At 39.9% G+C, this 24757-nt stretch overlaps 1 protein-coding gene across 2 annotated transcripts in view; it reads right to left on the bottom strand.

Moving 5' to 3' along the window:
* Positions 1-20709, bottom strand: part of LOC122550775 (microtubule-associated tumor suppressor candidate 2-like) — a 440121-nt gene extending 419412 nt beyond the window's left edge. For both annotated transcript variants that reach the window (XM_043692024.1, XM_043692025.1), the window contains exons 1-2: positions 20629-20709; positions 19995-20061 (exon numbers count right to left, since the gene is read on the bottom strand). The gene's annotated coding sequence lies outside the window, so the exon portion shown is untranslated. The remainder of the gene's footprint in view (positions 1-19994; positions 20062-20628) is intronic.
* Between the last annotated feature and the right edge of the window lie 4048 nt (positions 20710-24757).

Raw genomic sequence — 24757 nt, 5'->3', positions numbered from 1 at the left:
AGGAAACCCACGCAGACACGGGGAGAATGTGCAAACTCCACACAGACAGTCGCCTGAGTCGGGAATTGAACCCGGGTCTCTGGCACTGAGGCAGCAGTGCTAACCACTGTGCCACCGTGCCGCCCAGAGACTCTATCTCTCTATCAATAAGTAGCCAATGAATGATCACTTAATTGCCTCATCCTGCGCTACTGTAATTAGCACAGCTGCATTTAGGCCTGTCACCATGTGGCAAGCACAGCTAGTTTATTACACATTACCAACAGTTTGGAGTGGTGAGCGTGGAGCTTTCGTTGATCGATGGCTGCCCCTTTCCCTGTGGTCCTGGATTCACAAACGTCCACCTCCTCCTTCTAACATCACTTGTATGGGGCTCGGTTGACAGTCCTGTGGCTTCATAGAGTCATAGAGATGTACAGCATGGAAACAGACCCTTTGGTCCAACCCGTCCATGCTGACCAGATGTCCCAACCCAATCTAGTCCCACCTGCCAACATCTGGCCCATATCCCTCTAAACCCTTCCTATTCATATACACATCCAAATGCCTCTTAAATGTTGCAATTGTATCAGCCTCCACCACTTCCTCTGGCAGCTCATTCCATACATAGTGGGTGTGTTTCTGACAGCAACCTCAGTCTCACCTGTGGCACCGTACAGCACTAGACTTGCCAGACTCTGATTTGCCAGCAGCTCTCGTCAGGTGCAACTTCTGCCACCGAGCCCTTGATTCCAGGGGAATGCCTGCTGGTGAGCTCATCAGTGTCTGACTGGCTTGCGGTTCGTTTGGCATTCCAGATAAGGGGCAGTGCCAGTCTTTCCAGCAGGCAGGCAGGACGTCTAAGATTTCAGAAAGATTTCGCTCTGAATTTGGAAGTGATTCCATCGAACTGACTGTTACATGATTTTTCAAATATCCCCATATGTTTCTTACCTCTTTAAAAATGTATCAGCACTAAATATCAACTCAGCAAGTTCATAGAATACAGAGTCATACAGTCACACAGCATGGAAACAGACCCTTCGATCCAACTCGTCTGCACCAACCAGAAATCCCAATTTGACCTAGACCCATTTGCCAGTATTCGGCCCATACTATTTATAGTCCAGATGCCTTCACCACTTCCTCTGGCAGCTCATTCCATAGAAACAGCACCCTCTGTGTGAAAAAAAGTTATCTCTCGGGTCCTTTTTAAATATTTCCCCTCTCACCTTAAACCTATGTCCTCTAGTTTTGGACTCCCCATCCTAGGAATATGATCTTGGCTATTCACCATATCCATGTCCCTCATGATTTTATAAACCTCTGTAAGGTCACACGGCAGCCTCCGACGCTCTGGGAAAAAGAAGTCCCAGCCTATTCAGGTTCTCCATATATCTCAAACCCTCTAGTCCCAGCAACATCCTTGTAAATCTACACCCTCTCAAGTTTAACAACATCCTTATGATAGAAGGTCTTGGCAAATGAAAGAAAGGTGTTCATAGCAGGGAAATTCCAACATACTTTTTAAGATGTATGACGCATCTGTATCACTCATTCAACAATTCCCAACAGTGAATAATTTATATAAATAAATAAATAAACATTTAAAACAATACAAGGAGCATTATACCCACCTACACATCAACAATCATCAACAGAGCATGAAAAATCATGCATTGACCACAATTATCTAAAGAATCAACATGATGTGGCAGCAAGTCATCGTGTTATAATTCATTTTCAATTCCACTCTCCTGATAGATGAACAAAAAGAAAGAACACCAAAGTAATTCCTCTAATATTGTTTAACATTTAGTTCATATTGTTGCATGAACTTCAAAAAATATTTTTGAAGAAAACTCCTTTAACAGAGCATGCCAATATAGCAATAAACAGCAAACAATAAATATTGTCAATCAAGAGCTCCAAGTTTTCAATTAACTAGTTTATTTGAAACTGCATATATATAAAGATATAATATATACGACTTTAAGATCAGCATAAGCATCCAGCACTCAAAGTAAGCATTAATTTACAGTACTATGCTTGCCCTAATATGTTAATGATTCTATCTTTGCATATTACTTCAAAACAGATTGCAACCCCCAGACAACAATAATTATGCTAGCTTCCATCGTTTGTAAAATTGGGGAGTGGTGAGTACATGTCCCTTGTGGTATAACCACCAAACATTTCCTTTTCTAATTAGCATCCTGGCCACCAAAAAGCAGGTATTAAATAGGACTGTTCATTAAAAATTGAACTGCTCAAAACAGAATAGAAATGATCCCTAGCTAGCATAATCTTTACAGCATTTTAACAGAAAATAGATGCAATTAAATATGTCAATGCTGCATATTTCAAAATTAAAACTAATCCATCTGAGTTAAATTAAAATAATAATTTAGAAGGTCATTTTAATGGACAATGTGGACTAGTCCTTTAACCAAGAAAATATTTTAACTTAAGGTGCTAGAATTGCTAATCTTGTCCCTTTGTGTCATAATATTATGCATACACAGTACTAAGCTTTCTGCTATCTCTGCAATAATTTTCCTACTATTGGGAAAATATGCAATTCAACATCAAAGACAAGTGATATTTGAATTCCTTGTTTAGACTATTTGATGTTACATATTACATTAACTATTTGCTACAGTGGAATTAGGTAGTGACAGATATTGCATAGGAGAACATAAATGTTAAAAGCAACTATTGTTTCATTAAACGTAGAGGCATATTGTTCAGTTGTTAATCCTTCAACAGCTAATATGTTTCTACTTCCTCAAACCCTAGCATCTAATCTGCATAATCAAGCTAAATAAATTCTCATTAACTGAGCCTTTAAATGAAATTATTAAGAGAAGCTGCATGACTATCGACTGGCTACAGATGACAACCTATATTTCCTATTAAATTTAAATCTTTCCTAAGGGCTAGTATAAATCTAATTTAAATGATAGGGTGGAAGAAACTGAAAGCTTGGAGGGTTAGTGAAAAAGATCAAATTTCATGCATTATATTTCAAGCTTTTCTCAGGGGCAGTCCTTTCACAGAACATTAGTAGGAACGATTTGAGGAGTGGGAAGGAGACTTTCATGGACTGCAGAATCCAAATAGTTGAAAGTATAGGGTTATCCAACAAAACCAACCAGCTACAGATGACAAGGTATATTTCTTATTAAACTGGAATCGGTCCTAAAGGCTAGTATAATCGAATTGAAATGACAGGATGGAAGAAGCTGAAAGCATGGGCCATAACAGAGTGATCAGTGCAAAAATACAAAAAAGAAAAAGCAGAACCCTTTAAAAAAGCTCCAAAATCTGCCACCCATGAGTGGTCTCTCCCCAGCCCCTCCAACACTACCCCACCATAAACCCCTCCATCAAGGTGACTACACTTCTCCCCATCTCTCTCAGGCTTCACCTCCCTCCCCAGCATCTATGAGAGCCTGGACTCCAGTGCCTAGAGTCTGGCTGCTGATTGTAGTCCCAGTCCTTGCCAAAAAGTTATTGCCAGTGCTGCTGGGACCACAGAGTCACTGGACAATCAGAACCTTGGACTTTGGCTCAAGTTACATCTGGGAACTCTGTCACATTCCAATTAACAATCCTTGGAGCATTAAATGGCCACGATGCTGATTTGATCAGCAGGTACGTGTTCTATGCCAATCCTTTGAATGGCGGGGGGGGGGGGGGAAAGCAGGAAACCATGCCATGCAAAATATCCTACCCCAAAAAAATTTCATTTGGGGAAATCAGGAGCGAACAGAGGTCGGTATGGGCAGAAGTGTAGAGGTTTGATGAAAGATAGGATGCAGGCTCCAACATTTTGGTCAAGTTGATGTTTATTTTGATTGGAGGACAGCAGACCAGCTGGGAGAACATTGGAATAGTTACATCCGGAGCTGGGAAAGTTATGAATGATAGTTTCAGCAGCAGCTGGGCTGAGGTATAGATGGAATGTTACAGAGACAGAAGGAGGCAGTGTTTGTGATGGAAAGGATATGAAGTTTGAAGATCGTCTTGCACGTCAAGCTGCACCTCAGAGAAGTGCTATATTGATAGTGACAGCATCTTAGGCAGTGGCTTGGATAGAATCAGATACCAGGGCTATGGAGATGGTGGCAGAAAGCCAAGCAAAACAGCTTCAACTTTCCTGATGCTTTATTGGACAGATATGTTGCTGTTGTCAGAATTTGCAGCCTCATACAACTCATCTCCAGCTTTTGTTATTTCACTGAGCCCTGGATCTGTGCTCCCACTGATCTCAAGTTTGGAATATCCAATGGCAACTTTCAAATCTTGAGAGTCTTAAGAGATAGGTGTTGCAAACCAGTTCCCTAGGTGGGAAAACTAGCCTCATTCAGCAGCCTGCATTTCTGTGGTACAGGAAGCACAGATTGGTTCCAGGATTATTTTTAGAAACCAGACGGTTGCAGATTTCAGTGTAGCTGTCATATGGTCCACTGACGCCTACAAAGGGACAAACCTTCCATTGATGTTGCTCCAACTATGAACAGTAAGTTTCATAGTCACATTTGCTCCATATCCTCAATGACTAAGCTCAGAGCTGAACATAAATATATTTCTCAAATATTCGTTTCAGTCAATTTACAGATTCCACAGCTCTGAAGCCTTAGGCATCCTGTTGTGTTCTGTGATTCGTCCATGCCCCATCCTCACCAGCACTAAATGATTGTATCCAACCCACGTGAGTATTACAGCAGATGTATGAAGAAGCCAAAGATTGCTTTAGCTTGTCTGCTACTGAGATGACCATCCATATCTCAGTTATCTCAAGGCCTGAATATTCCAATGCTCTCCTAGTTTCCCATTTCAATCCTCTACAAACTTGAGCTCACAAAAATTGTACTACTCATATCTAGAACATTTACTTCTCAGCCCTGAGGTAATTCCCAGTAAGCAACCTTTCATATTGAAATGTTCATCTTTTTGGCCAAGTAACTCCCTATGCCTATATCTGCAGTTTTCTCCAATCCTCCAACCTTTCCCAATCTTGGAACTCTTTTTAATCTGCTCTACATCTCCAATTTTTATCACTCTACCAGAGGCAGCCATACTTTAGTTACCTAAGCTGTAAGCTCTAGAATTCCCTCCTTAAAACTTTCTGCCTCTCTACCTCTTTCTTCAAACTTCTCCGTTTGGTCCCCAATCTCTTTGTGGATTTTCTGACTGTGTTAAAAGCAGTATATAAATGTGAGTTTGTTTTAATGCTGACAGAGAAATGTAGAGGCTGAATCTTATCCAAGGCCTAAGTGAGCCAGCTTTTATTCACTCCCTCAATACCACCATCTCACTTTGTGCAAAGTCTTGACCATGATCCATGAAGAAAATTGCCTACCTTCAGTTTTTTTTATTTAGGTGAGCATCACTAGTTAGGTCAACATTTATTGCCCACCCCTGATTGTCCAGAGACCAATTAAGGATCAACCAAGCTGCTCTGAATCAGGAGTCACATATCCTTCCCTAAAGGATTCTATGAACCAATTTTTTTTTTCCTAACAATGACTTCATAATTAGACACTTAAATTCAGATTTTTAAATGGAATTCAATTAGCATGCCAGGGCTGGATTTAAACCCCATTCCTTAGAACATGATCTGGGTGCTGACTTGGAGGGAGTCCGCAGATGGTGTATAAGAATGATCCTGGGGATGAAGAGATTGTCATACAAGGTGTGGTTAAGGACTGTGGGTCTGTACTCGATCAGGTTTAGAAGGATGGGGGTGGAGAACCTGCTTGAAACTTACAAAAATACTGAGAGGCCTGGATAGAGTGGACATGGAAAAAATGTTTCCACGAGTAGGAGAGACTAGGACCTAAAGGGCACAGCATCAGAGTTCAGGGAAGATTCTTTAGGACTGAAATGAGGAGGATATCCTTCAGTCAGAGGGAGGTGAATCTGTGAAACTCAATGCCGCTGAGGGCTGTGGAGACCAAGTCATTGAGTGAGTTTGAGACAGAGATATAAATAGGTCTTTGATTGGTAAGGAGATCAAAAGTGAATGCAGGAGAATGGGGTGGAGAAACATACCAGCCTTGATCAAAAACCAGAGCAAACTCAACAGGCTAATTGATCTAATTCTGCTCCTATACCTCATGACCTTACAGTTTTATTGTGCAAGGGCAATTTATGATGATCTTTCCCAGCAATGCCCACATCCTGTGAAAGAATTAAAAAGACCTCCTATTTCTGCCCCAGTCTAGTGCTGTAATGTTTAAACAGTGTCGACTTTTTAAATGGATCTGCAAGAGTAATCAGAATTGTGCTACAGAATTCTTTTTTGGATTTTCACTAGAAAATCATTAGTTAATTCTCATCATGTTTAACTTGCAAATTATGACAATGGAGCTCAGCAAAGCAAAATCAGATGCAAGACCTAATCCACTGATTCTAATGTGGTGCAACTGAGCATGTCGAATTCCTGGGCTTCTTTCTGTAATCAGAGTGTGTACAAGACAGAAATTGATAGATTTCTGGATAATAAGGCATCAAAGGATATGAGGATATTGCAGAAGAATGTTGCTGAGGTTGATGATCAGCCATGCTTTATTGGAATGGCAGAGCAGGCTCAATGGCACGAATGGTCGACTCCTGCTCCTGCTCCTGTATTACTCAGTATTTCTCAGGTCACAGTTTCACCGTCTTCACAAACACTGCTTACAGTCCATAAGTAGAAATATAAACCGACTCAGAAGAATTGACACCATCAGCTAAAGAGGGTGAAGTACAATTGTCCACAGCATAGATAGCAGAAACAAGATCAGAATAATGTGCATACAGATGGTGGGAGACATTCCTCAAAAACGGATGTTATTTTCCAATAATAGGATGTTTGCCAGAATGTTGAGTGATCCAAATGAGGCATTACACTCCAAAAATGTCTCAGTCAAATCCATTATAAATGGTAATTCATGCAACATTATAACCTCTGGAGAGGTTCTGTCATCATTGTGTGGGTGACTTGGCATCAGCTCTGGAGAAGGGATTGCTGGCAGTCAGCAATGAGGAAAGGTTTGTCAGAAATTAAAGACACCAATCAGACTAGGTGGAAATATGGAACAAATAGTTGGATTTTTCAGGTAGAATGATGATATTTACATGAACTATTTGTCACCAATGATGGTTAGCTCACACTTCATAATCATGGAAGCATCAAGATCAAATACTGAAGCCTCCATACAGATGCTTGAAGATATAGCTATTAATCTAATGCATTAACATCAACGCAAAGCAGCCATCATATCCATTATGCATAGCCCATAAACTAATCTTCACCTGTGACAGAACTATTCCTTCAGGTAGCAATGATCTGACAGGGCTTAAGCAGAATCACATCTTTTATTGAACATTTGTTAACAAAAAAAGGCAAGAGATTACTAGATTTCTTACTAATTAATTTTATATATTTGTAACTGTGATTTCTCACTTAATTTCTCATATGCTGTTTATCACTTGTTCTTTAAAAGCTCGAAATGTAGATAATATGCATGCTATATGAAATGAATGAAACATTGCTCTGTCATAATGGTTGTCAGACATTTCATTCTTGTTGATATGTGTTAGGTGGCTATTCCATATAATTCAAAATAAAGGAGTAAGAAATACTTGTACAATATCATTGTATCCCAATAACAATCCAGTATAGAATAGCTTATTTCTTTCATTGAGGAAATAACCATTACAGTAGTTTTCTCAAATTTTGTTACGTATTTCCTTACTATTATTGTGAGATTATCTTCTGCAGTGGTTGCTGAGGCTCTATGACTTGAAATGTACTACATGCACATATCTCTTGTGAATTTGCAGCTGCAATCATTTATGTGTTGCATAATTATACAACATTTATTAAACTACAAGAATGTTTCATATTGGATCATAAAATTAGCAGCAGGGAAAATGATCAAGAGAGCTCCATTTCTGTTTCAGTATTTTAAAAGTAGGTACAACAGCCAGCTTTATGATTTTCTATTCATGTTTCTAATTACGCTCAGTATTCTGAAGTAGTTTTCTTGGTCTCCCAACAGTCATTCTAACAGTTGGATATCTTCCCTGTCACTGTGCTCACTGATCTATATTGGCATCTGGACCAGCAAAACTCAGTTTTAAAACTTTTGTATTCAAATTGCTCCATGCTTTGCCTCTGTCCATAACTGTAATCTCCTCCCAATTCTTCCATGCTTGGAAGTTGCTTCCCTGTTCCAATTCTGGCCTATTGTGCTTTCTTGGTTTTCATAGCTTCATCACTGGTGACTATGCTTTTCTTACCTAGGCCTCAGGCTCTAGAATTTCTTCCCATTGTCTCATTTCTCCTTCAGTCAACCTTAAAACCCAAGCTTTGACCAAGCTTTTGGTCACCTGTCCCAGTTAATAGAAAATTTAGGTTGAGTGGATGCAACAACTTTCTATAGAATAGAGAATGCTGAGATGGGGGTCTAATTGAGGTTTACAAGATAATGACGGGCATAGATAGAGTAAATAGGAAAACAAACTCTTCCACTTATTAGAGGACTCTAAGAGCAAGGACCATGAGGATCAGACTGGATTTAAGGAAATAACATCTCAGAGAGTGCTGGGTATCTGAACTTTCTGCCCGTAAGTGTGGTAGAGGCAGGAACCCCCAAAACCTTAGAAGTGTTTATATAAAAACATGAAACCTAAATCTTGAAACATCCGTATACAAAGCTAGAAGTCAAGTACCGGAAAATGGGATTAGAGTAGATAGATGCTTGATGCCCAGGAAATCAATAACTGCGTGGTTAAATTCCAAAAGGGTTATTAACAGTGCAGTAATCGAACATAGGAACATAAGAACATGACTATCGACAGAGTAAAACTGACAAGCTGTGCCTTGAGTGGAAGTTGTTCACACACAGTCTAACCCGCTGCAGTTAGTTATGGAAAATAGCAGGTTGGAGCCAAATTCCTGAAGTGCTGTCAAATCCTGCAATTTAAATTCACCCAAATATCTCACTATAACTCTCCTGGCATCAAACTGCATTTGATACCTCTCCTGGGAAGGCCCTTGGAGTATTTTTACGATATTAAAGGTGCTACACAAATGCAAGCGGTTTTTAATTCGTGCACGAATACATGATTAATAAATAATTAAACAACCATATATGGAATAATAGAACTGAGCTATAACCATTAACACGATACGTATCAAAGATCTCCAGGCTGATAAAAAGGAGTAGAAGTACTTATCACATCCTCAAACCATGGGATTATAGAAGTGAATTGCATTGTACACGAGTATAGTTGACAATGCTACCGGGAATTTTCTTATAGCGTGCAGCCTTGACAAATTTTTCTGTTTCTCCAGGAAGACAAACAAAGCAAAATGAATGTACCATCAGAGCTTTGATAACCTCCTGACATTATGCTTTGTGTGTGTAACGCCAGCATCAACTCCACACAAGCTTAAATGAACTCCATGACAAAAATAATAAAAAAGCTGCTGTGAATGTTCAGGCTGCAAGCTGAATGGTGAGCTTTGCAAAGACATTGTCCATTTCCCGAGTAACTACATCACAAACCTTTTAATGTTCTGTGCCTCAAAAAGCAAAGCAATTCAAATTTTTACTGAAAATCATTTATACTTCCAAATTACAGAACAATTCTGATGTTTACTAAAGTTGAAATAAAATGACAAGGGATTTCATGATTGACGTTTAAAACTTTAACTCAACACCTTGTAAAGGCCTCAGTCATATAAAAAATGTTGGACTGAGTTTTATGAGAAATTAGCTTTGTGTAAGTTTTGAAAAGTTTCAGAGGATTTCTCTCTGCAAGACATAGCGAGTTTTCTCACATGACCTTCCCAGACTCATTTTATTACCTGTGCACTATATTCCCGATAGTACCCCACTCATTCTCTCACTCACTATAGGGTAGAGGTATTCATCACTGTCCGCACCTCTTTATAGTCCAGAACTGCCCTGTACCGTGTGTACCATTTCCCTGCACGTGCCAAAAAGAGCACTGACTCTCCGCTTTGCAGATGAGACTCAGGAGGTTGTGATGAACATGGTGTTGCAGGAGACACCTCTCCACTTTCCTCAGGAGCACAAAAAGAGACAATACCAGACACTGCCAACCCAGTGTGAGGTTGTCACCCAGATCCACATTCTGAACAAATGCCCAGCAATGCCAGGAAAAATCAATTGCCTTCCCTGCTCCATCATCTTTCTACTACTACTTCACACTTAACCAATTACTTGTACTGCTCCCAGCTCCTCCCAAGGTTCATGCTCTTCCACTCTCACGGTCACATGCATCATCCATTCTTGCTTACTCTCAACCTCCCACACTTCTAATCCTGTATAGCGTCTGCACTGCCAACTCACTCAATCAGGACGCCTCATCAGCTTTCCTGCACCTTCTCCAGTGCTAACACCCTTGCCAATATCACCTTATATTATCACTCCTTTTGTCTTATTCCAGCCTACAGTAGGGCCAAGGGAGTCAAGATTAGCAGTGAGGTACTCATCATTTAGCTTATCACTCAATATAAGGAGAGGACCTTGACCCTGACTGCCCTGAGTGGCCGCACATCGTACACACGTCCTTGGATTCATATTGTAGGCTGCCCTTGACTTACTCCTAACTGCAGGTGTCTCCCTTGTCCTGACTAAGGACTATTCCACATAAGCTTCAGGACATGGTCATTTGGTTGAAGCACACACACATTGTTTGCTGTGTAAGTTGCTGGCAAATGGTGAAATTGACATAACATGGTGCTGTAACACAACGTTCTCCACTTGACAATTGACAGCTGACAACTAGGACATGCTACTTGACATTGTGCTCGCAGTAGAAGGCAAATCAAGCGTGAAGAATTGTCAGCCTTTAAGCTCGGGCTGAGAGGGCGAAGTGTAAAAAGGCATGGGTAAGGCAAAATTGGCAGAGAGGCAGCAAACATCCAAGTAGGCAAAAGGTTACTGACTGCTAAGAGAGCAAGACAGAAGCACTGAGAGCCTGCCAGATACAATCAATAAACTGGGTGCCTAGTGTCCTTGCAGCAGCATTACAAAGACAGCTACTGGTGCTCTCCAAAGTGCAGCACTAAGGTGCAGAATGGTCTTGCAGGTAGAGTGGAGATGTACTTGAGGGTGCAATGAGGTGGATGTGTGTCAAATAGCAATGTCTGTGGACAGGAGGTCCATGCTAGGAATACCTAGGGTGCATGCTTGAGATATTGGTGACTGGTTTCCAAGATGGAGGTCCAGAGAAACAAGCAACGAGCAGGAATCACCAGATTACCATTCTGGCTTTCATATCAGGTATTGGTGTCATTTTGTTTTTATCCAGTGGGTTAGACAACAGGGAATTGCTTATCAACGAGATGAAATAAACTAATAATGAGATGTTAATACATGCAAACAAGCCTTTCACTGATCACTAATGGGAATCTTGTCTCATTGTTCAACACTCAGTTGGAAAATGGGGCTTTTTGCACACAACATTAAAAACTCTTTGCTAGACTTCTCATGCGTTTTTTCCAACTTTCTCGTTGATTCCACGTTGTTAAGTGTCTAGTTAGTTTCTGCCCAGTATTTCTACCTGGAGTTGAATATACTGCAAAATAATAGGAAACTGTTGTTTCAAATATAGTGGAAAAAATATTTTGCCCAAAGTTATCTAAAATGATAATGATATTCATAGACTCATATAGTACAAAGATCATGTAGCCCAAGAGAGCTGTGGTAGCTCTTTGAAGAATCTACCCAATTAGTCCAACTCCCTGGTCCATAGTACTTCTCTGAAGCCATGCCATTTTTTGGTCCTTTTCAAGTTCTATTCATTTTGAAAATTACGAATACATCTCCACCAAGCATCCTTGAAATTACTGCTTTCCCTATTATTGTTGTGGTTCTGTTCGCCGAGCTGGAAATTTTTGTTGCAAACGTTTCGTCCCCTGTCTAGGTGACATCCTCAGTGCTTGGGAGCCTCCTGTGAAGCACTTCTGTGGTGTTTCCTCCGGCATTTAAAGTGGCCTGTCCCTGCCGCTTCCGGTTGTCAGTTTCAGCTGTCCGCTGTAGTGGCCGGTATATTGGGTCCAGGTCGATGTGTTTGTTGATGGAGTTTGTGGATGAGTGCCATGCTTCTAGGAATTCCCTGGCTGTTCTTTGTTTGGCTTGCCCTATAATGGTAGTGTTGTCCCAGTCAAATTCATGTTGCTTGTCGTCTGCGTGTGTGAAGGATGTTGCTAGGGTTGGAGGATTTGAGCTAGAAGGAGAGGCTGAATAGTCTGGGGCTGTTTTCCCTGGAGCATCAGAGGCTGAGGGGTGACCTTACAGAGGTATCTCAGTATTTTTCAAAGGAAAATATCAATGTATATATTTGCAATATCCTCTCGTCATTCCTCATTCCTTCATAATTTGAGTAACTTTGTTTTGGTCATAAATGTGTTGTTGCTGTGGTTCTGTTCGCCGAGCTGGATGTTTTTGTTGCAAACGTTTCGTCCCCTGTCTAGGTGACATTCTCAGTGCTTGGGAGCCTCCTGTGAAGGGCTTCTGTGGTGTTTCCTCCGGCATTTATAGAGTGCCATCCACAATCTCCATCAACAAACACATCGACCTGGACCCAATATACCGGCCACTACAGCGGACAGCTGAAACTGACAACCGGAAGCGGCAGGGACAGGCCACTATAAATGCTGGAGGAAACACCACAGAAGCGCTTCACAGGAGGCTCCCAAGCACTGAGGATGTCACCTAGACAGGGGACGAAACGTTTGCAACAAACATTTCCAGCTCGGCGAACAGAACCACAGCAACAAGCACCCGAGCTACAAATCTTCTCCCAAACTTTGATTCCCTATTATTAGAAACTCACAATACGAAGGTACGCTCTTCAGCTCTTTTGTTTATGCTTGCATAGGATATGGACGTCACTTGTTAGGCCGACATTTTTTGCCCATCCTAACTCCCACTAAGAAATCAATAAATATTGGCCCAGACAGTAGATTCACATTACATCTAAGAATAAGACAAAGGTGAGGTGTATAATTTGCATTGAGTTGTTTTACATTTACCAAATAATCATAAACGTGTGTCTTCTGTTGACTGTCCCTGTAACAAAGAAATGGCTCCTCCGCATTTTGCTCTTCAAAACCTCTCATAATTTTAAGCATGTTTATTACCTCTTCCAAGATGCCTTTTGCACTGGGAGAAAAACACCAGCTTCACTCTCTCTATATAACGTGGAATTTTCTTATCTCTGATATCATTCTGATAAGACTTCTGCACTCTAACTAAAACAATATCATTCTTCTTAAAGCACATTGTCCTGAACTGGACACAATAGCTTAGGCCTAACCAGTGATGTTTAAAAGTTAAGAAAAGCTTGCTTAGACCGATGAAAAATCACTTGTATTTCCTGCCAAGTCTCCAATAGTTCAACTGAAGGGATATTTTTATCAAAACTTATAAATTCAGGAAACATATTTACCAAGGTGGAGGAACCAGGCAATTTCATCAGATAAAGAGGTTTTTCAACACCAGGAAAATAGTCTCATCTTATTTGGCGTACAGTAATACAAATTATTTGCCCACTTTGTGGCACATCAGTAATAAGATTTTCAAATGTTATAGTATCCTGAAGTTGTACATTTTTTTTTAAATCAACATTTTCAAACTCAGGAGCAGGTGAGACTTGGATTTGGGCCTTCTAGCTCAAAGATAGGGACACTGCCACTGAGCCTCAAGAGTCCTTATCCTCAATTTGTACACAGTAATTTTTCTGTTGTTAAGCAATTCAAGTAATTACCTCTACATTCAAAACCTATCGCAAAAAGTATTTCCCCAGCCATTATCTCAAACTTCAACTTATTCCACACAAATTTCAACCGAAATTCCACACTTCATGATGTGACAATAACCATCTTTAAGACATCCAGAACTCCAGGATTTGCTGTTCTCGCTGCATTCTAAAATGCATTCTCAAATGCTAGGTACCACATGGTTCATACTCTTGATCCCTCCCTTAAGCAACACCAACTTGCCCTATCTTAAAGGTGTCCTGCTCCACAGTTTCATCTCATCTTTTATGACATTCGTTGCTTTAACAAAAACCTTTGAACTTCCTTGAAGTGTGAAGGATCCCAAGATTCACCAACTCCATACCAATATTCTTTCAGATCTTTCCTCCTCTACTCTTCTGCCCCCCAACCTTGTGTCTTTCTGGAATCTTGCCTCATGGCACGTCTTCATGATACCTTTTGACAACATATGTCCATCACATTCTGCACGATGATGCCACCAAAGAAGCACCCTCCACTTTCAGAATTATGAAGGGGGTCATACCTCAATAGAGCACACCTTAATCATCCGTACCACTCCCTCTCTCTCCGACAGAAACATAAGAGATATAGCACCTGTTCTTTTACCTCTTGCCTTCCCAATATACGGGGCCAAAGCACACTTGTGATAGAATCCCTACAGTGTGGAAACAGGCCCTTCGGCCCAAGAAGTCGTCCACACCGACCCTCTGAAGAGGGTCAGACGCATTCCCCTCCCCTATTTTTGTCCCTGATCAATGGTCCATTTAGCATGGCCAATTCACCTGACCTGCACATCTTTGATCTGTGGAAGGAAACCAGAGCACCCGGAAGAAACCCACGCAGACACGGGGAGAATGTGCAAACTCCACACAGACAGCCACCCGAGACTGGAATTGAACCCGGGTCCCTGGCACTGTGAGGCAGCTGTGCTAACCACTGAGTCATCGTGCCGTCTTCTTCCAATTTAAAACAATGATTGACTTATATTTATTTCAATTTACAATGTTGTATTCACTGACCACAGTGTGATCCTCTCTACTTTGGGGACCGACCATCCTCTTTGTGGAACACCTCCACTCTACTGCAAACATGACCTGGAACTTCTGATTGTTTGTCATTACAATTCCCCAGCTTTCTCCCACTCTGAACTTTACATCCTCGACTTAACATAGTGTTCCAACAAAGCTGAGAGCAAGCTTAAGAAACAGCACCTCCCTTTCCTTCTACAGCCTTTCGGATTCAGCACTGACTTCACAATTTCAGGTCATAAACCCTGCCCCCATCTCATTCTTTTTTTTGTGTGCTAATTCAGCTTTGTTTAATTTCTTTCCTTATTTCTTCACTTTATTTTCAGACACTATCCATTCACATCTCATCCAAACACATCTTTAGTTACTTTATAATACTCATTAGCACTCTTGTTGGCTTTTATACCAAGAGACCTTTAGTCATTTAACCTCCCCTGCCAACCATGCAATTACAGACCATTTGTTCTTACACTGTCTTAAAACCTCCCATTTTTCTTATTTCTTTAGTTCTGAATACTTCTGTTTCTCTCCATAAAAGCTAACAGACCTGCTGAATATTTACAGCACTTACTGCTTTATCTCAGTATTCAAAACAGGCTAAATTCAACTTACATGGGATTTTATTTTTAACCACAGGAGTGAACTAGGATGATCAGACTTATTTGCAAACCTGTTATCAAAATAATAGCCGGGTAAGCATTTAAACAGAGAAATAGAAAGCACTTGACTAGCAGCAACTACAGAAGAACACCTGGTAAATTGATGTCACCATATGTAGCCCTTCCCTACTACGTTAAGAAATCAGAAGTGCATGTAAAAATATATTGAACCATCAAATTAAACCAGATTAAATTGACTCAAAATGTTGTGAATTTAGAATAATTCAGATTCTGCAGTAAAGGGAACAGCAAGGCTGCCTGCAGTCACCATGATTAAAGAGTAAATCACACAGCAACTTCTCATTCAGCTGAAGACAGAAATCAGGAAGCTGCCACCTAAGTTAAAGTTTTCCTCCAAAGGAGGACTCTCTCACAGAGTCCTGACATTGAAACACATGCAAAGGCATGAAGTTGTAATAATCACATGCTAAACATCCACTAAACATGTCAGACGTAGTTATGGCCTGTCAATTAAGTAAATTTGTAATTGTGTGATAAGTTCCAATTTCTATCAAATAACGCCTCTGTCATTGAAAATTAACTTTTACAATGATGGAGTCTCATTCCTTCACATTTTAATCATTCCTGGAGATTTAAAAAAAAACTTTTTAAACTTTTCTTTCTGTCCACTTTATGTTTCTCTCTTAATTCTTTTTTCTTTTTCTCTTTCCATAAGATTAGTTGGCATTGAAATAAACATTCTTACTCGTACCTTATGGTTTAGACTCTGCAAGTGAGAAGTTAGGCTCGTGTGTTCACTTTCTGGATGGTATACGTGCACTTTAGCTTTAAAATTGTGCTTTGTAATGTGCATCTAACCTTTCAAGAAAGCAGGAAATGTTTCAGCAAGTGTCAGGCCATCTTTTGAGTCGATATATACAACAAATGAATAAATGGTAGCATGTACGTTTTGAAGTGCAAGTTCCTGGGTTAAAGTAAAGTAGTGTTCAGTGTATGGGAGTCAGGTAATGGTTTTGAGTAATAGGTATGACTCCTGATTGATAGAGATTGTTGATACAGACGTGGATGGTGTGGTGATTTGAGCAGTCTTTGAGGCTAAAGGTAAAGTTGATAGGATATGTGACAATTAGAAAGCCATTCACTGGCCTTGACTCACAAATTGTATCACTGCATTTTTTGTGACACTGCATTCATGTCATTGTGCCTCACTTGACTTCTACTGTTATCTACACTCATAGCCTTTAAGTGCATGTCTGAAAGGATTCCTGGCAACATGCAACTACAGAATCTCTCTTCTATTTCCCATCTCCTTCACCAATGTCTTCTCTGCTGCATCAAATTCCACTTCCTCACACATTGTCCAATACCTCACTGTTTTCCAAGTCAGTGTCACTTCTTGTAAGGCTGCCACTGGCTACTCCAATCACAATATACCTCCACTTTAAAAAGTTCCAGTTAGTTTTAAACAGTAGTAGGGAGTTACAATTTTGGGACCATTTCATGCGGGTAATGAATACAGTGGTTCACACTAGCTGCATGCATTAGTTAGTTAAATAAGCAGACAGCACAAAATGGGCACGTGCCCTGCACTGTGATTCCTGTGCTTGGGAGCTATCAGATATGGATCACAAATTGACAATAGTCATTCTAAACCAATTTGGAGGCATTTTACTCAAAACATGGCATGACATTTGGGCTGAATCTGCCTGAAGACAGGAATTCAGTCCATTTTGATGCTGATGCTTCATCCTAAGCTGCTTTTCTCAGCAATTTTGTCAGCTGGCTAAAACAGAAGTTTCCAAAAGACTAAAGCTTATATAAATATATACAGCATGGGTGATGGACAATTTATCACATGGCTGTTTATATACAAGGGAGAGTTCCAAATTACAACAAGAATGTACCTCGATATTCAAGATACATAAACATGAGCTGGCTTGTTATTAGAGATAGCCACTCTTGTCAGAAGCTAAGATCCAAGTCGAACAGGGTTCAAGAGCCATCCTTCTTCATTGCATTTAAACGTGTGACAGATTAATCTACAAACCTAAGAGGATTGTAAGAGAACCTAATTGTGTTTCATTTTATATTCCTCACAAAAACACATCTGCAAGATATTTTGACTTGCTGGCCAATCTGGCTGCTTAGTTAATTTATGCCTGGTGAAAGGTGATATTCAAAGGTGTTTCTGGGTTTTGGATGTTTACATTGCATTTGCTTAATTTAAGGTTAAATTGAATTCAAATGGTTGCTGACTCTGATTCCCATTTGGTAATTGAGTGCAGTTGGATACTGATTGAACAGAAGATTTTCTTTTAAAGGGGCCTTTAGTGAAAGAATGTTAACAGGTCCTTTCTCCATTGCATCTGGTTAGCTAAAATATGATAACCATCCTTTTTTTTAAAACAACATTGTTTAATACAGCAAGAATTGAATTAAGCTGTGGTTCACAATGAGTTTTTAACATCCTTCAAACTTACTTAAAATAACCAAAAAAAAACAGAAACACTTTTATCACCCGAATAAATCAAAATTTTCATATTTTTACAAAATGCCTTGAGACAGTATCATAATGTGCATCATTTATGAAAGATGCAGGTTCCTTTCATTTGAAATGTCTGCATCTGTTGGATACACATTCCCTGACTAATGGGAGATTCCAAAATAATTCATAAAATGGCAACTTTTATAATTGTTTATCAGTAAAATCTGTCTCATAACTAGAGGACGTTATCCAATTCACAGACACTAGGGATCCATAGGAGGGAAAAATAAGTTTGTGGAGAGTCAAACCGAATTATGGATAGTATGGATGTGGCTCTTGGAGGCAACAACGATTAAAGATTTTTGGAGAGAACGTAGAGGTTTTACTTGGGGTGATAGTTTGCAAAGATAGAGGAAGTGAGGATGGATTTTTTTTTAAAGCAGACTGATAATGGCAGCATTGAATGATACCAAAACAGTACTCAAGAAAAGCAGCCCATTTATAATGTCAGCTACCATGGGGAGTTCAACAGGAAACTGGGTTTAGTAAGCAATATAATATGAATGGATTTAAATGGATTCATGGATGAGATAAGCTTGATGAAGGCAAGTATGGATATAGGAGTTAAACGAGAGAAAATGGGTTTTTGGCTATGATGAAAGACAACATGGGAAGTTTGGCTTAATGGGAAGAGGATGTGGGGAACAGCAGATGAACAAATACTTCCTTTATGACAAAGTTTTTTATGCTGAGTAGAGGTCATACTGATTAAGACAGAAGAGGAAAGTCTCTACTTACACACAAATCTGATTATTGGCATACCTCAAAAGAATTTGCTTCCTAGAGTGGAGATTCTGTATTATTTAAAAAGCATCTTGTTCTTTTCAAACATTTTCTGAATGTAGTCTGTTCAACATGTCCTGAAGCCAAGTGAGTGGGGAGGTCAACTACTTCTGATCTTTGTTGAGAGTGTGGTTCTGGAAAAGCACAGCAGGTCAGGCGGCTTCCAAGGAACAGGAGAGTCGATGTTTTGGGCAAAAGCCCTTCATCAGGCTCTCCTGCTCCTTGGATGCTGCCTGACCTGCTGTGCTATTTCAGCACCACACTCTCGACTCTAACCTCCAGCATCTGCAGTCCTCACTTTCACCTACTTCTGATCTTTGTCAACTTTTACCCTGGGTACTGAAGTATGGATGAGAGTGCCCCACAGTGACTTATCACTAGTTTACCATCTTCTCGGTGGGAAAAAGACAGGCACAAGTACATTGTGTAACTCTGTACCATGCACCATCACAGTTTCAAAATTTTGAACCATTGTGTCCACAGATTAAATAAACCTGAAATATTTTCAAAAGAGAAGCTTTTGAAAGTACTCTGGCAAGTTCCTATCAGAAAACTGTTTGTTGAAATAAATTATTTTTCATTCACAGTTCCCTTAATTCATGTGCTGTGTTGGTGGACAGAATCTCTATAAAAGTTTTTTAAAAAGATGTGACATTTATCACATCTTCCACAATTGTCACAAGACTTGTAAACAAATACTGGTGAGTATTGTCACTGACATTTCAACAGCTTTAATTAAATCTTCTATCAACATTGATATTGAACTAAAGAGTTTAACAAGTTAGAAAACACCTTATATATTTGTGTTCTTTATTGGATAATAATTGGACATTTCATGCAGCTGGGAAATGATCTCACTTGAGAATTTTATTTCAATGTTTCATTACTTCACTACAGCTACACAGTTAACACTTCTATATTTAACATCCCTACACTAAAATTAAACATGTTGACACTTACCCTTTAAAACTGCTACACTAGTGCTGTGCCAAACTAATTCTCTTATTTTGAAGCTACAGTATACATCAAACAGACCATGACCTACACCTACCAGAATAAAAACAATTCCCTACCAAACCAAATCAGAGTTGCTGATCTAAGTGTTAGATAATTTGAGCCTTTTACATCTCAAGTACAGTACTGGACTACACCTTAGTTTCATGAGAATTACAAAATGCAGTTAGAGTCCAGACAAATCCCTACTTAAGTGACAAGAAACAACTTACCATTAATGGTACAAAGGATGTTTAACGGTGAGGAACAGTCTCATGATCCTTAAACAAGGTATTGTTCCTGTAACAAAAGTGAATATGTTATTGGTGTTGAAGTTGATGGTCAAAACTCCAAAAAGTGCAATAGGATAAATGAATGTATCTAATAGCCAGAAGAGTATTTTTAAAGTGCTTGTCCTTTCTATTTTCCCTCCAATGTCAGGAAAATACAAATTATTCTCACAAGTAACTGTTTCTTCAGGCTTTCCTCTGTGCTTTTGTTTGCCTTTCTCGAAAACCATTATAACTTTTCAATATTTGAAGAAAATCAACTGCGGTTTTGAAACTGCGGTTCTCGCCTAGAAATCCGAGATGCAAAAAAATCAGCCACATTTCACCTCTACGTACTGCAAACACGACTGGAAGACAAAATTACTGCTTCCCTGCAATAAATGACACAGGGAACGGAATTGAGTTATTGCTACACTTATTGCACATCTGCCCACAAAGCATCTCAGCTGACAGCTGTGGTGTTTGTGCAGATGTTGCTCCCGCCCGGACTGCCACCTTCGATTCCGCTTACACACATCAATGCTTGCTTCCCGGCTCCGGCTTCCTTTCCTATTTCAACACAACAGCGTGGACATACCTTGCACCGTGGACGAGCCGAGATCTGTAAGAAGTGCAGCGACCTGGCTGCGCTCCGGTGCCGAGCTTTCACATGCACACCCCAGTAGCCGGTACTGCGAAGACCGGTAAGCAAAGACCGGACCGGATTCAATCGGATCGGCAGCAGTTTGTACCTTCTCGGTCCGCGCTCTCTCCTGCATCCAACAAACGCCGCAAAGTAAGTTGCGAACAACAGCGTCTCCTAGCGACTTACTCAGGGTTTCAATTAAGTCACGGATAAATAATGCATTTAGTATCAGGATATATATTTTGCAGGTTGAGTTACTATTAAATAAGGATATGAGTGCAAAGATGAAACTTTTACTTGGCGAGAGATTAAAATTTGTTTAGTGGCTTCAACTACATAGATGGGGAAAAAAAATCTATCTATCATTAAATTAACGCCTACAAATACTTAAGTTTATTCAAAATGTTTAAGGTGTTCCCTACCGTATCAGCTTGAGCAACTCACTGAATAAAGATGATCCTAAATGGATTGACAAACAACGCGAAGGGATTCACTGAGATGAGAGATAGAGAGACACCCATTAAATGGATGTCTAAGAGCGAGAATTCAGCCAAGATTGAAGCAATAGAAGATGCAACTTAGTCTTGACTCTGAGGCTGAATACAACATAGTAAATGTCCTGAATGATTATTTCCTGCAAGTATTCAAAACGGAAAACAGGAGCTGCATGCCTTTTCTCTGAAGATATCCCAAGTAAAATCAAGCTCTTCAATATAAGCCATTATAATTATAAGGAGTTAGAAGTCCTCAAAAGCTCAAAATGAATGAAGTCTAGAGTTCTGAGGGAAAGCTGTGTAATATTGACAACCATTGTGAGGGACTGAGTGGATAACTGGTGTGATAGTTCTCGTGAAACCGACTGTGATACAACAGGTACAGACAATTACAAACGAATTTATCCTAATTCCTCTCCATAAAGCTTGAAATTCATTATCAGGATTATGATTAAAGATTATTTGTACAATAACTTGGAAATAGTTGATATGGATTCAGAAAAAAAATGATTCTATCTGGCCAACTGTATCAGCTGCGTTGCCAAGCTAAGTGGACTGGAAAGCCTTATGATGAAGTGTACCGGACTTCCAGGAGAACATTAGTTGAGAAAAATAATTTTGATGGGGCAAGGTATCTCTAGTGAAAGGTCAATAACTAATTGGGCATAGAGCAATGCTATTTGTAGAAGGATTAGGAGGGAGTTGAAAAATGTCTTCATCTACAGGGTGATGAGGTTCTGGAACTCACTGCTGAAGGGATGATAGAAGCAAAAAGTCCCGTGGCATTTAAAAAGTGCCAAGGTACGCACTTGAAATACTACAGCCTAAAAGCTATGTTCAAAGAGCTAGGAAGTGGGATGATGTTGGTTTGCTTTTTGTCAGCTAGCTCAGCCAAATGGCCTCAGTCAGTGTCATAAATTTCCTTGATTCCAACATTCATATGTAAATTGCACACAAAAGGTTATTAATTAATATATGTATAATTGAACTTTGAACAGTTGATTAAAAAAATAACTCAGAGGGTGAAAACAGTAACCTGAGAGAGGCACTATATTTGAATAAGGATCATTTTATTCCTGAACCACTACTATTTCTAATTTGCATAAACGAACTGGAGTCAAAAAGTATAATGCTGGAAAAGCACAGCAGGTCAGGCAGCATTCGAGGAGCAGGATAATCGATGTTTTGGACATAAGTTCTTCATCAGGAATGTGGATTCAGACAGGGAGAATTTTGTCCTCAGTGGCAAAATTGAATGGGGACCAATTTTAGGGACCAAAGACGAAGGCTGCTCTTAGGTTAGAGAAAGTTTCAGCCATAAGGAGCACTGGTCTTGAACATGCATCAGACCCTTAAGGAAAATTGGAATGTGGTTTCTCTAGGTTTGGATGTGGTTGAGAAAGCAGCTGCCACACAAAAAGAAACTGACATTTATACCTTAGGTTTGATCAAGGAGAGCATGCATCATCTCTCCTGACTTGCAGCGATTGCCACTTGATGCTAGTTACCTTTGGCCCTCACATAAACATCCATTGGAGAATCTCACAACCCTGAGGAGACATTCACCTCAAAGCAAGGGACATGTCATAAAGCAAGTTGCCCAACCTTTTCAGAATGTATGAGCTATCTGTTGCAAAGTGACAGGTTGTGCAAATAATGCGAATGAGATTCAAACCCCACGCTTGGGCTGGTTTCCTAATTGATGTTTGCACCATGGTGATTTTCCCTCATCTCTCTCAATCTGCATTATCCTGACCCTTTCTCTTTGGCTAGGCTTCACTATTTACAGCCCATCCCACCAGCAGAACTTCCTCACACCAAGTTCAAAGGAGAACATAGACAGAACCACCATGGGACTTTAAAAATGGAAGAAATGTCCCAAAGTTCAAAATATACTAATACTGATGTCCTCAATATAGACCCTGGGAACTTAGTGAGTAAACAATAGGAATCAGAGTGAAAGAGAGGACACTATTGTATGTAACCATCTACCTCTGATATGCTGATGTTTTTAGGAACTTATCACTACCTTCCCAGAGTGGGCCATTTAATGCAATAGTTTTACTGAATGATTAGATCTCATTTTATAACTTACGAGGTGAAAGTTAATGTGTACAATCTTTTACAGTGTGGTTTGATGCCACACTGGTAAAGACTAGGTTAGGTTCACGACAAACTGGTCAAGGAGAAGGCAAAGTCAAGAAATAACATGTGGATTGTACTTCAAAGTGACACTATTTGTTACATATGAATACTAATCACAGAATCCCTACAGTGTGGAAACAGGCCATAAAGTCCACACCGATCCTCCGCAGAGTGTCCCACCCAGACCCATTTCCCTACATTTACTCCTGACTAATGCACCTAACCTACACATACCTGAACACGATGGGCAATTTAGCATGACCAATTCACCTAATCTGCACATCTTGGATTGTGGGAGGAAACCAATGCAGACACGGGGAGAAAGTGCAAACTCCACACAGACAGTCACCCAAGGCTGGAATCGAACTCAAGTCACTGGTGCTGTGAGGCAGCAGTGCTAACCACTGAGCCACCATGCCACCCCGAATTCTGCCATACATGGTAAACGCTGAGGGGAAGCAGTGGTTTAGGGGTGATGCCACTGGGCTGTTAATTCAGAGGCCTAATCTAATAGTCATGACTTCAAATCCCATCAGGGCAGATGATGAAATTTGAATTCAATAAAAAAAATCTTAAGCTAGTCAAATGGTGACCATGTAGTCATTATTTAAAAATCCATCTGATTCACTAATGTCCTGTGACTCCAGACCCACAACAATGAGATTGACTCTTAACTGGCACCTGGGGTGGCCTAGCTAGCCAGATACATTCAGTAAGGATGAATCCATCTTCTTTGTTTGTTTATGACCATGTACTCATAAGACATTCCAAAGTTCTAGTCTCGGACAATGTAGGTGGCATAGTGGTAAAATCACATGACTAGTAATTCAGAGATTCAGGCTAATGTTCTGGGAATATGAGCTTGAAACCCACCATTCCAGATAATGGCATTTGAATTTGATAATCTCTGGAATTAAAAGCTAGCCTAATAGTGATTGTGTAAACGTGTAACAATGATTGTCATAAAAACCCAAATGGTTCACTAATGTCTTTACCTGGTCTGGTCTCGAGTGATTCCAGGACCTGTATGAATATAATTGACCATTAATTAGCCCCTGAAATAGCCGGGGAAGTCAATCATTTCAAGGGAGTCTAGGGATGAGCAATAAATACTAGCTTTGCTAACAATCAATATTGTTAAGATTATTTCTTTTAGAGATGTGCAATGTGTTATGTATTTCAGTTGTTATGTATTTGATTATGTGAATCATTTATGTACACAAGACTTTATCAGTTAAGCCTGTGTGTGGACTCAGAGAAAAATCAATAATCTGAAAAAAGAGTTGGTCGCTAGAACTGTCAGCACAGAGAAGACATTTTAAAGCGTTGTGAATAAAACCTGTTACACACATAGGGCTGAATCTCACTCATTTTCAAAAAAGGTCAGTTTGGTTGAGTTTCACAGAGGCTTTGTCTCTCTGTAAGGCCAAGGGAGTTTTCTC

This window comes from Chiloscyllium plagiosum, chromosome 6 (assembly GCF_004010195.1).
Source record: "Chiloscyllium plagiosum isolate BGI_BamShark_2017 chromosome 6, ASM401019v2, whole genome shotgun sequence".
NCBI classification, from domain to species: domain Eukaryota; kingdom Metazoa; phylum Chordata; class Chondrichthyes; order Orectolobiformes; family Hemiscylliidae; genus Chiloscyllium; species Chiloscyllium plagiosum.
Note: the sequence above shows the minus strand (reverse complement) of the source record. Positions and strands in the feature narration are given on the sequence as shown.